The sequence below is a fragment of the Prionailurus viverrinus genome, chromosome E2 (genome assembly GCF_022837055.1).
Source record: "Prionailurus viverrinus isolate Anna chromosome E2, UM_Priviv_1.0, whole genome shotgun sequence".
Taxonomy (NCBI): Eukaryota; Metazoa; Chordata; class Mammalia; order Carnivora; family Felidae; genus Prionailurus; species Prionailurus viverrinus.
The window spans coordinates 32,849,098-32,865,344 of NC_062575.1; the positions used below are offsets into that span (position 1 = coordinate 32,849,098).

Genomic DNA, 16,247 nt, shown 5'->3' on the forward strand with positions numbered 1-16,247 from the left:
TACTATGTTAAGGACTGAGCCTGATGTTGCAGGTTAGATTTACCTTCTTTGCTTCTATTCCATATATTGTTTCTGAGTAATGCATTATTTTAAAAGAGGAATCAGGGGCACCTGGATGGCTCTGTCGGGTTAAGTGTCCAACTTTGGCTCAGGTCATGATCTCACGGTTCATGGGTTCAAGCCCCGCGTTGGGCTCTCTGCTGACAGCTCAGAGCCTGGAGCTTGCTTTGGGTTCTGTCTCCCTCTCTCTGTGCCCCTCCCCTGTTCGTGCTCTGTCTCTTTTGTCTCTCAAAAATAAATATATGTTAGAAAATCTTAAAAGAGAAATAAATTCTAGTTCCACTTATTTTTTTTTATTTTTAAAAAATCTTTATTAAATAAGTTTCACTTATTTAAACAGTTAGTTGATGTGGCTCCCTGATATTTAGGTCTCACCTTCTGGGGCCTGTAATTTATATGGCAAAAAGGACTTTGCAGGATCTTGAGATGGGGGAGATTATCTTGGATTATTTGGGTGGGCCCTCAATGTAATCACAAGTGTCCTTATAAGAAAAGGGGATGGGGTGCCTGGGTGGGAGTGTCCAACTCTTGATTTCGGCTCAGGTCATGATCTCATGGTGATGGGATTGAGCCCGGCGTTGGCCTCTGAGCTGAGTCTGGAGCCTGCTTGGGATTTTCTCTCCGCCCCCCTCTCTCGCCCTCTGCCCCTCCCCCACTCGTACACTCATATGTGCGTTCTCTTTCTCTCTCTCAAAGTAAATAAATAAACTTCAAAAAAAGAAAGAAGAGGAGGGAGACACAACTTCAGAAGACTGAGACAATGTGATGACACAAACAGATTGTTAGAGAGATGTGCTTTAAAGAAGGAGAGAAAAGGTCCCCAAACCAAAGAATACAGGTATCCATTAAGGAGAAGTTGAAAAAGGCCAGGGTTGGGATTCTCCCCTTGGAGCCTTCAAAAGGAACCAGCTCTGTCAACACCTTGGTTTTAATCATTGTAAGACTCTTTTCAGAGTTCTGACCTCCAGAACTATAGGAGAATAATTTTGTGATTTTTTTTTTTAAACCACCAAGCGTATAGTAATTTGTTACAGCAGCCACAGGAAACTAGTCATTGATGAGACAAGATCATTTGTAGGTTTATGCTTGGTTTGTGAAACAGTACATGTTGATTCTGTTATGTTTTCAGCCTGGGGATGATCCATGGCTGCTCACACATGTGCACTGTAAAATGTTCAGGCAGTTAGAGAGAAATCGTGTCATGATTTCTGTTGTGAGGAAGGCAGAGTACTCTTCCGGTCAGTGGATTTTTTTTTTTTTTTTTTTTTGAAAGGCGAATGATATGAAAGGACCAGCTGGCAAACGCCTGATTAATTGCAAAAGTTTATATTCCAAATTAATTTTTTTTTTAATGAAGCGGTGTTAACAGTGTTTCTACCACCAGCTTTTTTATTAATGTCGGGAGACAGAGTTAACAGGAGCAGTGGCAAGAATTAAGTTTGGTGCACCCATGTAACATGACTTACACCTAAGGAAAAACCCTAGAGAAAATACTGGCACAAAATAAAGCTCTGTGTTTTTGTTCTTTTTTGTTTTTAATTTTTTTAATGTTTATTTATTTTTGAGACAGAGAGAGAGACAGAATGTGAGTAGGGGAGGGGCAGAGAGAGAGGGAGAGACAGAATCTGAAGCAGGCTCCAGGCTCTGGGCTGTCACCACAGAGCCCAACGCGGGGGCTCGAACTCACAAACTGTGAGATCACGACCTGAGCCGAAGTCGGACGCTTAACCGAACGAGCCACCCAGGCACCCTGTTTTGGTTCTAAGTGCCATTTGCCCTTTAGAGAATGGAAGGGTAAATTAATCACCGTGGCTGAGTCAGTTGAAAGATCACAAGGCTTGTAGAGTATAGTCCTGTGAAAGCTATGTCTCTTGAAGACACTGTATACCTGGTATAGGGTTTTAGAAATTTAATTGAAAAAAATGTTACCAAGATTCTAAATGATGGTAGGATCCTTTGTTAAGAAGGGAGATTACAAAAACAACCAACCAACCAACCAACCAACCAACCAACAAGCAGAGCCCTGTGATTCTTTTGAAAAGGTGTGTGCATGCACACATGCGTGTACATGTGCACACTGAGGATAGTGGGGCGGGGTGAATGAATACCTGTTAGAATTCCTTTGAATAATGTCTCAATACATTGCCATTGTTAATAAAATTATGGTTGGTGCACCAAGCAGAATAAATTTGAAATAAATAGCTTCTAAACTGATATTACCCAGATTTGTAATATCAACTTGTTTCTGTTTCACAGTGTGTAGATAATAGGAGGGGAGACACGTCTAAAGGTCATTGCTTATGCTGTGGTTATATGTCTTACAAATGCCTGACTGATGTTTTTAAAAGAGTGGCTGAATACTTACACCATCCAGGATGGATATTCTCTCAGATGCTGACAAACACACATCTATCTAGATAATGGAACTGATTCTTTTTTTTTTTTAAGTGTGTGTTTGTTCACATAAATATAACACACAGAGCATTCAGCTGTGACTCATGAATAAATCTTGAAGATGCATGAAAAGACACAGCATTCAAGTTTGATTTTCAACTAAAAGTAAGTCGGGGGGGGGGGAAGCTCATTCCATGGGAAAGAAAGCTATTTTATTAAATTCCTTTGATTCCGCTGGGGACGTAAGGTTGTACATCATGGAGAATTTGTATGTCTTAGAGTCAAACCTTTCTCATAAAATCCGAAATGTTTGTGGTCTTGTTCTTATCGCTCTTGTTACCATAATAGCATCATGTTCTTTGCCATCTAGCCCAGAGGGAAGACCATTTTGCTTAATTCAGTTTAACGAGTTGAATCCACATGGCGCACCGAAGGTGTGCTTCAGTTCAGTTCTGGAGGATTAAAGGAAAGTGATGGTTCCTTCCCACAATAAACTAGAGAGGCAGAAGAGTAGAGTGAGTGAGGCATAATTTTCAATTAGGATCAGCAAAATTTGGCACACCTTCTTGCCACCGTCCTCTTCAGCGTCCATGGTGGACCTTGTCCATCACTCAGCCCTCTCCTTTCCCTTGAACTTGGATGCCGCTTCTCTTCTCAGCCTCATACTTCAAGAAGCCACCACCAGTGGACTGAAGACGACATTCTCAGTAAAACTCATTTACTCTTCTTTTCATCCCGAGGAAGGTGTCTTTGTCAGTTTCGGCTGCTGTAACAAAAGTGTCATCTGCCAGGTGATGTAAATGACAGATACAGCGAAGCACTGGATGGAGATTACGCTTTACTCACATAGAAGAGGGACAGAGTAAGATCAGCTTCAGTGGTGGATGTCAGTCCCCCATGCTCAGTGGTCCCTCCCACCAGCTGACACAGGGCATTTGGCTGCCCGTACCCATCTTGTCCTGCAGCAGAGGGACCTTGTTCCTTCCCTGAAGAGGACAGAAAGAGCAATGTGGTTGAGTGTGTGCCATGTGACACACACGTTTAAGCAGAATGGAGGAGGGTGAAGCAGGGAAAGATGTTCCCACGTAAGGTGGGAAGTCCAGCACAGGCTGTGAGGACTCTTCATGTCTCGGTAAAGAAGTGTTACAGGTGCGAGGCCCATTGTTATGTGGCCAAGTGGCTGTCAAAAGGCTGCAAGCAAGAGGGTCTTTCCCAGCGGACTCTAATAGTATCATGGGGGCTCCACAGTCATGACCTAATGACCTTCCAAAGCCTTCACCTCCTAATACCATCCCATTGGTGGTTGGGGTTTCAGTAGATGAATTTTGGGGAACACACACATTCAGTCCATAAAACTAAGGTGATCCCATCTTATTGGGTGAGCTTACTTATTTACCTGAAAACTGAGGATAAAAGTATCCACCCTCAAAGGAACTAGGGGAATAGTTGAAACTTCCAAGGTGTTAATAAGGCAGCCAAAAGTGGGAGATGTTACCTTCCAGGTGCCCAAATGAGATCTGTAATTTGTACTAAATAATATTTGATTGTGAATAGTACTGTGATCAGTAACAGCTCTTGGTAGGCTAGAAGTTAGTTTTAAAACCAAAATCCTACCCCAAATGGGGAATTTCTCCTTCCTTCCTTCCTTCCTTCCTTCCTTTGATAATTCAACAAAGAGCATCCCTACTATATAGGCCAGCACCTGTGGTTTTTTAGGAGACTTCAGACTAGTAGAAGGAGAAATGCCCATGATTTACACTGTTTTGTATCTCAGATTTGTCTGCAGCTCTGGGACCAATTAGCATTTAATTTCAATAAATAGGGCAAAAAGCTCTCCATGCTAATCCAGTTTGTTACGGTCCTCAGCTTACCTGCCTTGCAGATCTTTCTGGAAAGAACAGAAGATGGTAACAACATAGCGTTGGATGCTCAGATGGGGCTTATGTGACTTTTCAGTGACTTTTCAGACAACTCAGCATCTTTTTTGCTCAACCATGGTAGCCTTCACTGGGGGACAAGAACCATCATTCAGCATATTGGAAATATTCCTCTGTAGCATTTGTTTGGCACCTGCTACTTATGCAGGTCTCTTGATAAATGAGCACTTAGGAAGCGACATGTTTAGGACAACAGTATATGCCAAATATCTTAAGTAATTGTTATTTCAGATGCCTGGTGCTTTTATAGCATTTTGGCTGCAAGGCTCAAGTGGTAATTGGAACTCCTTTGCATAGGTGAGCCTGGAGTTAGCTTTCATGACACATGAGTGGCGGCCTCATTAAAGATGCTCCCATGAAATGATGACAATTTCTTTTGATATCTTCTAGTGAAAGTAGAGATAAGGGACAGGAGAGGAAGAAAGGGAAGAGGAAGCACATGAGAAAAGGACATCTGTTTAAAAATGACAAAAAAACATTTCTCAGTTTACCCTCATCAAGCCAGGGTCAGGGAAATGTTCTGCCTTATGGAATTGTTTTGAAGTACAAACTGGGTACACGATTTAAAATTCCTTGGAGAGTAAGAAAACACAAGGAGTGTCCCGCATCCCTTCCGGTTCTAGCTTAAAGGAACATAAGATAAAATGTTTAGTCACAGAAAGCAAAATGGTGTTGGAGTTACCAGGAATAGTGCTCCCCCAACCTTTTCACATCATTGTACTCAATGAATGTAACAGCATAGTAGCCAAATGGGTGAACAGAACCAGGGCTGGGGGAGGCACTCCCCACCTCAAGTCTACCTGGTCACTTAGACGACTGGGTCAGATTCTTGGCATAACTGTCACCTGGAGGTGACTTTAACTGGGATGCTTTTGAAGCCACGTTTCTGGAACCGTCGCTTCCATGGACTCCATCCAAGGTCCTGCACCTAATTTGGAATCCATAGGTTTTTATTCGTTTACTTTTAGGTTTCCCAAATTCCAAACTGATTTCCACCCTTGTCTGTAACCCGCGCGTGGCACACTTCCTGGGGAATTCTGACCTGTAGTTTATGCTGGGCTCTACAGTGGCAGTTCATTCAGGAAACCCGACGATGTCTTAGATTAAAGGTGATGAGCTTTTCTACACATTTGCTAATTCGAAATAAATAAATGCATACTTGCTGACATTAATTAATTAATGTGCTTTTCACAGCACCAAGCATATCTATATAGAATTCTAAAACACAAAACTCATAATCCCTTTGGAGGAAGGGTTAGAGAAATAGAATGATAATGTATGTAACGTGTAATGTATATAATAACAATAATGTATCCGATTTTAGTGTCCGCTGAATAAATCTGTTGTTGCCTACTCCTAGTTAAAATAATAAATTCTGGGGGTGCCTGGGTGGCTCAGTCGGTTAAGCATCTGACTTCAGCTCAGGTCACAATCTCGCGGTCCGTGAGTTCGAGCCCCGCGTCGGGCTCTGGGCTGATGGCTCAGAGCCTGGAGCTTGCTTCCGATTCTGTGTCTCCCTCTCTCTCTGCCCCTCCCCCGTTCATGCTCTGTCTCTCTCTGTCTCAAAAATAAATAAACGTTAAAAAATTAAAAAAAAATAAATTCTGTATTTTAACGCCTCCTTACAGAAGTGATGGGAATTGAAAGCAGCTTCATGGTCTGTGACTCTGAAAGATGTTCAGGACTTAGAGGTCTCAGTGATATCTTAGGGATCTAGATGCTTCACAGCCCTCACTTCTAGATGCCACTTGATAGGATATGGTAAGGGACTCTGTGGCTTCAAGTAGGTCTTCTCTCTCTTTATTCAGTTGTTCTCCAGGCAATCTTACTTTATAAAAAATACGAAGTAAATAGAGTTTATCTTTGGTGTCTTCCCCGTTTTTGTCTCAAGCCACCCTCGATTCTCTAAGCATCTACCTTGTAAATTTTGTTTTCAATGCGTAGGGAGATCTGGGAGTTAGAGAGCAATTTAAGAGTTATTGTAGGCCAACCCTTAGCTGATTCTCAAAAGATCTATATAGCATCCTTGACAAATGAGGCCATTTGCTACCTGGACACATCCAATGATGGCGAATCCACTGCCTCCATCCATTTGATTTTGCTCTGATTGTTGGAAGGTTCTTCCTTACATTTGGCTCAAATCATTTTCCTTTTCTGTGCATTCGAACATCCTACCTCTCTTTGTTCAGTGACTTCATGGCAATTCTCTCCTTATTTTGTTAGCATTCCTACCAAGGTGCTAACTGATGATTGAAGCTCTTCTATAAGGACTATTTTATCAACAGGAAATTTTAGAAAAAATAGTATATAACATCTTGTAATATCCCTGAAGAATAATTAAAAGTGATGAAATTCCAAGATGTGACTTATGAAAAGGATCTTATTACTTGCCCATCAATCACATCTAGAGGATGCTACCCCGCTCCTTTTTTTTTGTTTTGTTTTGTTTTTTGTTTTTTTGTTGTTTTTTTTTTTTTTGTTTTTGTCTCACAGCACACTTAGGAAGCCCTAAAGGGACACCTGGAATGTCCATGAGGCACAGAGGATCGATCACTGGACTAGAAATTGACAGACTTTACAGTGGGCGGGACCTTGATAAGACACAGTTTCTCTGATAATTCTCTGTATTCCCATCTGTATAATGAAGAGGTTCATCTCAATCTCAAGTGCCCTCCAGCATCAAAGTAGATTTGGGGGTGCCTTAGTTATTATCTGGCAGTGCCCTTATTTAGATTTACAGGTTACAGAATAGTGGTTGTTGCCCGTTCAATACAAGTAGGACACCGATCCTGTATATTTGGGTGAATTTAACCTTTGAAAACCATATGCTTGGAAAGTTGGCGTTTCTTTAAAAATCACATCATCTCTTGGTGGATACTAGTTTGCATTTGTGGTAAGTGCTCGCCAAACCATTTCAATCCTTGTTGGCCCTGGATTGGTAAGTATCACAAGAGAGCTGTCAGAGAGTTATGTGTGAATAAAATGCATATAAATTACAATAGTTTACCTCTAAGCAGTCTATTAATATAGTCAGAGAGCACTTAGAAGTCTTTTTTTGCACCTTGACTGTGTTAAAGCAGTAAAGATTAGAAACTAATTATGCGTACGTTGTCAGTACCAATATTTGTAATTAATTTGATTCACAGTACACTAAATAACAAACTGGGTTAAAATTTTAACAGGTTATGTGAATCGTCATTAATGCGTTCCTTTTCTATTGCCTTATTCATTTTTAGAAGTATATTCAATGAGTTTTAGTGTTTTTAAAAGCAGATTAAAGGCATGTGCAGCCCAGATAAAGCCCAGTGAAAATGATTATTTAGCAGCAATGCAGATTGTCCTCACAGCCTTTTCCTTCAGCGCATTGTGATACTGTGTATTTCAGGACATGAAAAGAACTCTGGAAACAATTAACTTCTGTGAATTGGATTGATCCATTAGGACAGAGTCTGTCCTTGGGAACCATGTATTGTGATGAAAGGGGTGGACGGTGAAGGTGCATCGTGGGTCATGTTCCTTCCAAGAGGGTACAAAGCGGTGAAGTCATGTAACTTCATGTGTTAGTGGACAGAACCAACTTTGAGAAGCCATGTTTGAGTCCCACTAGTGACACTGGGTGACACCAGTCTAATACAGATGACCCTATGGTGTTCTTACTCCATTTCTAGAATGTAAACATCCCCCCTCCCCATACCCTCTTCTTGGTAACTCCATAATTGTTGATTTGTTTCTCAACGCTAAAGAAAGACCCAGGTTATTTACATCATAGTACCTAGCAAGGTGCTGGTTTCATTTTTAGGTGCTCCACGATTCATTATTGAAGGAATTGTGAAGTGAATTAGCAGTAAGTGATTCTGTGGTGCCCTGATTCTGGTGTCCTAGGCCAAACCAGAATCATAGTTCTGTCTCTAGCTCCTTGTTTCCTGTTGCTTTGCCTTCGTCCACGTTGGCTATGGTACAAGCGAAGACCACCATTCATTGTGATTTGGCTTGGAGGCTTCCTTCCGTCCTAGGACTTTTGGTTGCTCCAGTGGGAAGAGTTCTCTCCTTCTTCCACTCTTGTAGCAATTTTGCAGCTGTTTGGCATAAGTAATGATGTGGCACACAGATGACCATAGTACATATCAGCATTTTCAGTACTGAATTTAACAGTCTAAAGAAAAAATGGCTTGTGAAACACAGTGACCGGAGGTAACAGAAACTAAATTTCTGGTTCTTGCAAAGATTTTATTACAAAAATAGAACACACCTTGCATATGTTTGGGAAGAAAAATCAACTAGTATCAGGACTGGTGACCAAGCAGGGCTGCTCAGATACCAAGCAGGTTTGCCCCAGACTCCGGAACGTTTCCTACAATACGAGAACGTGCTATCATTTTTTCACTGGAGCGTGTCAGTGGCCAGCTCTTAGGAGTAGTGTGGTGTGGTATCACCCTGTAGGGCCTATAAATGAAAGACAGAACAAAGAAGGAAGGGGTTTTGATTTTGTGAAGACTGAATATTTAAGTGGATGTGTAAGAACCTCTCTGGTACCTACTTCTGTTTCTTGTTGCTTGGCTGGCACCCACTCTCTCCCTTTGCATCACTGCGAGGATGCTGCAGAGACTGCACGCTGCGTGTGCTTACGAACTGCACTGCGATTGTAGGACCCGGCAGGCAGTTGCTGTGAACAAACTGCCGTCCTGTTCCTTACGGCCACCGGGGGAGAGGCAGACCCGCCATGGAGGGGGCACACGGGATGTTGTCAACACTGTCTTACATCATTCAATATGTGCACACAAATAATAATGAGAACAGCAAGCGGTGCAATTGCTACTCTTTTTTTAAGGTTATTTTGAGAGAGAGAGAGAGCATGAGTGGGGAAGGGGCAGAGAGAGAGGGAGAGAGACGATCCCAAGCAGGCTCCACCCTGGCAACACAGAGCCCGACGTGGGGCTTGAACTCATGAAACCGTGAGATCGCGATCTGAGCCGAAACCGAGTTGGATGTTTAACTGACTGAGCCACCCAGCTGCCCCTATAATTACTACCCTTTGTTGCATGCTTACTATATTTCAGAGTTCCAGGAGGTAAAACTTGGATTTTTTAAGAAAAATACTCACTTTGGAGATGAGAAAATTGAGGTTCTCCCAGCTTATATGTGGCAGAGTTAGGAGCTATCCTTAGATCTGTCCTAGGTCTGTCTTAGATCCATCTCTAGGATCTTTATCTGTTCCACCTCAAGCCTTCTTCTTCTTCTTCTTCTTCTAGACATAGAATTCTTGGGGTGCCTGGGTAGCTCAGTCGGTTGAGGATCTGACTTCAGCTCAGGTCAGGATCTCATGGTTCATGGGTTCGAGCCCCAGGTCGGGTAGGGCTCTCTGCTGTCAGCACAGAGCCTGCTTCAGATCATCTGTCTTCCTCTCTCTGCTCCTCCTCCACTTGCACTCTCTCAAAAAGATAAACATTGGGGCTCCTGGGTGGCTCAGTCGGTTAAGCGTCCAACTGCAGCTCAGGTCATGATCTCATGGATCGTGAGTTCAAGCCCTGTGTCGGGCTCTGTGCTGAGCTCAGAGCCTGGAGCCTGCTTTGGATTCTGTCTCTCTCTCTCTCTCTGCCCCTCCCCTTCTCACCTCTGTCTCTATCTCTCTCAAAAATAAACAGTAAAAAAAAAAAAATTTAAAAAAAGAAAGAAACATTAAAAAAAAGATATTTTGGGGGATAGGGTCCTATGTTAATGCATCTTGATAGCTGCGCACCAAGCACATGCTACAGTTGATTAAAGCAATAGCTGAAGGAATGTTCTTCTCCCTCACCCCTTTTATTATGAAATGTTTTTTTTTTAAAGAAAAGTATAAGGAATGACATAAGAAATGCTAATCTACTAAACTAGTAGTTCTTGACCCGGGGTGATGTTGCCTGCCCCGCTCCCCCGGGACGCATTGCCAAAGTGTGTGACATTGTTGATGGTCATGACTGGGGGAGGTGCCACTTGAGTCTAGTGTGCAGAGGCCAGATGCTGCCACACCTCTTGCTATGTGCGGGATACTTCTCCACAGTGAAGACTCATCTGTCCCAAGATGTCGGTGGTGCAAAGGTTGAAAAACTAAATGCATGGTTTAATAAACCACACATTTTGGAAGCCTTTTTAATACCCATTCTTGACTTCTCCTTTCTTCCTGATGTAGGTGCCTCTAGGCAGGCTTTTATGTATCTACTACAAATACAAGAATTTATAAGTTATGCAATCAGTTGTTTTAATATTGTTTGTAATTATCATTCAGCAATTTGATATTTTTCACTTAAAATGATCTTTTTGAGATTTATCCATGTTCATAAATTTAAACCTTGTTTATGGATTCAAGTAGCAGACTATTGTGCTATTGCATGAGTATACCACAAATTATTTGTTCACCTTTTCATAGAAATTTAAATTGTGTCTGATTTTTTTTTTTTAATGCAGGGATGCAGTAAACATCCTTGCAAATGTACATATACACCAGAGCTCCTCTAGGGTTTATACAGAGAAGTCACATTTCTGGGTTGTACCAAAATGAATTTCCACCAACAGTGACTGTGAGTTTCCATTTCCTCATATCTACTCCAGGGTGTGATATTGTCCGTTGTAATTTTGGGGAGCAATTCCTTCTTTTACATTGTACCGTCTGCTAAGGTGTCCTTAATATTTAATCTTCTTAAAGGATTATCAGATCACTTTAACATTTGATGTGGACAGTCATTAATATGTCTCATTTCTGTTGCCTTCTATTGATGTTCAGAAGCAAAGTAAATGAATTCACGTGTGTGAGTGTGTGTGTGTGTGTGTGTGTGTGTGTGTGTGTGTGAGTATGTGTGTTTAGTAGGCTACATTACCTTTTATCCAGCTGCTAGTTACACAGTCATTCCTGAGGTAGAACATCCAAACTCAAAGTAAAAAAAATCCCGGAGTAACTACTGAGTCTTCTTTATCCTTGACCACACCTAGGCCTTCAGTCTTAACCTTCTGAATCTGTCCATCTCTCTCTGTCTGCACTGCTAATCCCTTAGTCTGGGTCCTCAATCATGTCTCGTGGAATTTCAGCAACAACACCTTAACTGACCTCCCTATCTTGATACTACTCTTCTCTCATCTGTTTTCCAAATATAGGACAGAATAATCTTTCTAAAACCCAAGGCGTTCTCCTTAAACCCTTTATTGGTTCTTCCCAATGGAGTTCAAACACCTTAGCGTGGTCTGACACCTGCTTGCTGTCTAGTCTTTTTGCTAACTACTCTCCCCTCCCCCCCTGCCCCCACAGTCTATTCTACATTCCAGTCAAATAGAACTACCATCATTTCCTGCAAAGCCAACTCCACATGCCTCTGCCCTTGTGCACGCTGCTCTCTGTGCTGTGATGTCCTCGGCAAACTCTTTGGCCAACTACTCTTACTCATCCTCTAGGTCTCTAAGTAGATGTCTTCTCCATTAGGATAGCTTCCCTTCCACTTCCCCTGTCCTAAACAGGGTAAATGTCCTTCTTTGTACTGCCCTGACACTATGTTATACCCCATTGATCCCATGTTGTTGTTGTTGTTGTTGTTGTTCTCTTTTCTCATCTGGTTTCCTCACTAGGACTTCAACTCCCTGAGGAAAGGCTGTCTTTTATTTGTGTTATCTCTGATTCCTAGAACAGTATAGGTGTTCATTAAATGGATGGGGAACAATAGTATAGGCCTTCTTAACTTTGAAGTATCTTGATACATTCCTCTGAGTCATGAGCCTAAAAAGGAGTTCAGAGAGTTGACTCTTTCTTTGAAATCTCATGTGAGGTGTCAGAAGATCATTTGCACAAGAACCAACCTGCCATGTTGACCTGCTTCGAATATCCTACGTATTTTAGGTTCACCATATTGTGAAGTGTGTTTCTCCTAAGGTATTTCCATTAGTTTTTAAAGCCCACATGCATCCTAAAGGAAATGTAAACCATATGTTTGACATTCATTTACACTTAACTATGTTTTTTTTCCCTATAAAAGAGAAAAATGTAAATTGATGTTCAAATGCCTTTGGGGCTGTTTAATAAATACAACTTTCAAGTTGTTTTTCTTTCCATGGAATTATTACAAAGGAAAATGCCTTGAACAATAGAAGGTCATGGCTCAGTCCCAAACTCTGAGTAAGTGGTATTTTAGGAGGTTCCAGACTTGATTAAAGTCCTTGTCCCAGAGCCCTGACTCACAGAGTCCTAGGTACATTTGTTCTCTTCATCTGTCAGAGGCAGAAACAGAAGGTACTGACCTTTTATTTATCTTTGCATCTTTAGAGTGTAATTTGTTTGAGGCAAGCATTCTGTAATTAGAATAGGAACATCCTGGTTCTAGTCTTGACTCACGCTAGAAACAGGAGTGACATCCATCGTTCTACCTGCTGAATGATGTTGGTCGAAGCATCAAGTGACCTGGACACGAAAGTGAGTGGACGCAGTAAAGGACACCACTCACAACCTGTCATTGGGAAGGCCAATTGAAGAAGCCTCTTGAGAGGGAAATTTGGCAATGTCTACGGGAATTCTAAACCATGCCCATGGCCCCTGATGAACAAAATCTGACTGCTATGTATTTATCCAATGCAGATATGCACACACAAAAAAACTGTGTTGAAATATATGCATACGAACATTCACTGTATTACAGTTTTGATTACAAAAAAAAAAAGGATATCATCTGAATTAACATTTTTGGGAGCTAGTTACATAAATTAATGGAGTACTAAATGATTATTGAAAAAATACACACACATACACACACATAAATGCTGATATGGAAAGAGCACCAAGATATGTTAAAAAAAAAAAAAAAAGCAAGGGGTATGTCAGTGTATATTCGATTGTCCCCTGAAGGGAGGAGAATAACATAGAGGACCAAACAAAATAAATGGGAGGAGGAAACATATATGTACTTCATTAGCCAATGCAGAATATTATTTCTTTGTAGGACACATAAAAAATATACAAATGGTTACTCTGGGGACAGAGCTTGGGGAATGCTTTTAATTTTCATCACATACTGTTATACACTTGGGCTTTTATGCCATGTACATATGTAGGCGGTGGGCTTATGGGACATTTTTGCTCTCTTCTTCATACTCTTTTTTACACACATGTATACACATGAACATACACATGTACACACACATGAATATTTCAATAATTCCAAAAGAAAAATGAAAGTATATACTCCCTTAGCTTATTAATAAAAAGCACATGCTTCCGAACAGGCAGATCTGGGTGTGAATGCTAGCTAAGACCCCATTTTAGTTGTATCACCTTGGGAAAACCATTTGGGCTCTCTAAACTTGTTTTCCTATATGAAATTGGGGGACAATAACCTACCTTTCAAGCCTACTATGAGAGTTAATTATATAATAAATAATGCATAAAATTGGATATAATTTGCCATGTGGTAAAAACTTCATTAAGTTATGTTTATAGTTCTTGTTTTTGTTGCTGTTATCACAATAAGATAGCAAACACCTTTAAACCTCATTCACCATGAAGAAGACCAGTTCAAAGCAATTTAGTCCTCAGTCTTGATTTAGGCCTAGTTTTAAGAAAAAGAAATGTGAGAGTGGGCTCCTGATAAGGCCTAGCTGTTATAAGCAAAGGCCTCAGGCGTTTGGATGTGGATAAACCAGGTATGTTTAAACAGGAGATTTCATTTGAAACATATTCCCCATCTACTGTGTATGGCCCTAAATGTCAACACCACGTCCCTTGGAATTCCCAGTTGAGACACGGCTTCTTAACGAGCTCACAGTATCTAGCTTTTCTGTTTCCAGAAGAAGCCCCAGTGCCAGGTTCAGATTCTAGAATCCCTGGTCTCCAGCCTAGTGTCCTTCAATGGACCCATGGTTTTGTGCATCCCTAGAATAGACTTTTCTGAAGTTTGAAAAAGTTAAAGTGTACTCTTGACCCACAACCATTTCTTGATTCTGAAAAGAAATTGTTCCTGGAAGTGCTTCAGGGGAAAGATTTGGAGGAGCAGCTTTCCATTTTGACTTGAATTGCAAACTCACATTAAAAAACATTAAGGATAATAAACTGGAAATTCAATTACCAGGCTTGAAGCCAGAACACCGCACACTCGATTTGGATTTGCATCTTAACTTATAGCTTGTTCTTGCCAATATTACTTACAATTCAGACCTTTGCTCATGGTAAAAAAGAAGCACTTAGTGCACAGATGATTTCTCACCAAGTGCTTTTTGATGGACCTGCCCAAATGTCAATTTGGGTATGAGTTTAAATTAGAAGGAAATTTAAAATATTTCTCCCTTTTATTTTTACACTTCTGTTATTGCACTTCGGGAACCCACATGACGAGGATTTCAAATTTCCAAACAATGTCGAATGTCTCCTCTTGGATACAAACTGAGGTTTCTATTAGGCTTACAATCTAATTTGTTTACGAGATACTCAGTTTGAGATGTTAGACACCTGCCTTTATGAAGATGATTCCTACTAGGGGGTTGGAGAAAGCAACTGGAAGAGTATGAGTTTTTGGCTTGCCTTCAGTTTTTAAAATAATTCAGTTGTCCAGATGAGGACTTCCATGAATCTGGACAAGTGATCCTCAAGATGGATCTTTCCAGTTCCTGTCTGAAGAGTGGCCTGACTTAGCCATGAAAGGCATAGGCAGTAGCAAGTATGTTGTTCACATTCTCTAGGTGTGAATCGAAGCTCGATCTTTCATTATTTGTGTGCCTATGGACAAGTTACTTAAACTTTTTGTGCCTCAGTTTTCTCATCTGTAAAATTGGGATTAATGAAGAAGACAGTACCTATCCTATAGGGTTGTGTCATGATTTAAAAGAGCTAATAATGCATACAAAGCTCTTAGAATAGTGCTTGGCAATAGTAAACCCTCAATAAATATTAATTTTTATTATTATGAGGTGTGACTCGTGAAAGATGGGAATAATTAGCTTGTTATAGTTGGTGTGGGGAAAACAGTGGTTTCTTTTCGGATGCTTCCTGGGATCTTGGCCTCTGTCTGTAGCAGTGAATCTCAGTCTTGGATGCACATTCGATCACCTGGTGTCAAAGTATAATTTCAAAAGTTGAAAACTTGACTCTCATACAGTCATGCAGTCAGTACTTGCCAAATACTTATTTGATTCATTTAATGAGAGAACCAGCAGGGTACGTTCAAAGAGAATTAGAAAGACCAAACAGATATAGGTCCTGAAAAAAATGCTGGAATAAGATGGCTAGGTTAGACATAAAGCTCCATAAATGTTCTATGGAGCAAAAACAGCACTGTAATCTTGGAATTGGGCGGAAATTATTAGCATCTCTACTGGAAAAATGTGTTTGCATTGTTAACAGACCCAAATCTATAGCACTGCTGTCAGACTTCGACAACAAAGGTTGTCACACTTGGGCCTGTGTCGTAATCACCTGGGAACTTGCCAAAATTACAGAAACCCAAACTCTATCCTACTTAAATAAGCCTGGGCTTCTGTATACTTTATTTTCTTTCTGGGTAACTCTGTTATATAGCAAGGTTTGAGAACCACTGTTCGAGAAGGCATTATCTACTCTTACAGAGTTGTGAAATAGCTGAGTAAATAGTAAATTAAATGAAGGTATGTTACCCTGAAGAATTACGTACTCTTTGGCATGAGCCCGTTGAGCAGTGCTCCACCATGACATTGAAAGGCTATGTGGTTATCCTTTTGCTTATTCCCAAGTTTTGGAATTGTTTTCTTAATACTGGGCAGTGTTAATAAAAACTACTTAGGGCTAGGTAACCCCCAGCTTCTGATTAATCGATCTGAAGTGTGGCTTGGGAATCATGGGTTTAAAAGCTCCCTAGGTGATTCTGATGTGCAGTCAAT

The 16,247-nt window shown here is 40.9% G+C and overlaps 1 long non-coding RNA gene across 4 annotated transcripts in view; it reads left to right on the top strand.

The window, feature by feature from the left end:
- Positions 1 to 16,247, top strand: part of LOC125153127 (uncharacterized) — a 558,449-nt gene that overhangs the window by 124,463 nt on the left and 417,739 nt on the right. The gene's annotated exons all lie outside the window — the stretch shown is intronic.